Here is a 1,118-nt window from a genome sequence, read left to right as displayed (position 1 = left end):
AACTATTATTGAATAATATTATAATATAAATAATATACCTAATCATATAATAAAATATGCAAAATATGTATTTAGAGTTTTTATGAGCACTAGAAAATAATACTCCACTCTACTAGACTACTGTTAAAATTAGGAGCAGAACCATAATAGTTTGAATTTAATTTAAAGATTTTAAGAAGGATGTAAATATCCAAAGAAGTGACATACATGATATTTTATGATATTGATGATGTCTACTCGATATAAAATATTGCAAATGGTTAAAATACAAATGTAATGTATAATTACATGCTCCAATTTATTATGCTAACTTGATTAAAAAAACTTTATATCATTCAATGATTTTGTAAATACTAATTTCAATTTAAAAAAAAATAGCATTTTAATTCTTAATTTTTAAGACATTTTGCATTTAACAGTATGAAAAAACTGGCCTTCATAGGACAGGAAGCGCGCTCTGGTGACTATAGAACTGTGGTAATATTTTCAATCAAGAGTGTATACGTATAGGGGTCCAGAGTGACGACACCTTGGTTTATTATTGACATGATAAGGGCTAAACGCGCAGTCCATCTATATTATGTCTATGGTTGCTGTTATATATCCGGCAGTTAAGTGTGTGTTTTGCCTATGTGTGTATTTTAAGGCACTCTTTTATTTTTATACCTAGCGCGACTCCGTCGGGTCGTTAATAAATGTATAATATAGTGTTTTAAGTTAAAGTAAACCTGCAACCATACTTAATTATTATTTACAATCAATATAACTGTTTTACCTCACTTAACTGGGTCCATCCTAAGTATATTGTGTTACCTGTCTTACATACCATATGGTTCCCTGTAGACATACCTTAAAGTTGCAAGAACATTGTATTCCTTTGTTATCTTTTTGTTATTGAAGAATGATTGTTATTATTACCTAATTTAAATTTAAATAAATAATTTATCTTATAGTTTTGATAAAAAAAACTGCAACTAGTTTGATTAAAAAAAATTTCATTTGACTGACAACGAAAATAACTAAATTTGAATTACAATAACCTTTTTAAATTTTAAAGTTCAATATAAATGGAAATCTAAAATAGTTTTTCATGATTTTATACTCCGGTACGAAGTAAA

The sequence above is a fragment of the Acyrthosiphon pisum genome, chromosome X (assembly GCF_005508785.2).
Source record: "Acyrthosiphon pisum isolate AL4f chromosome X, pea_aphid_22Mar2018_4r6ur, whole genome shotgun sequence".
Taxonomy (NCBI): Eukaryota; Metazoa; Arthropoda; class Insecta; order Hemiptera; family Aphididae; genus Acyrthosiphon; species Acyrthosiphon pisum.
Note: the sequence above shows the minus strand (reverse complement) of the source record.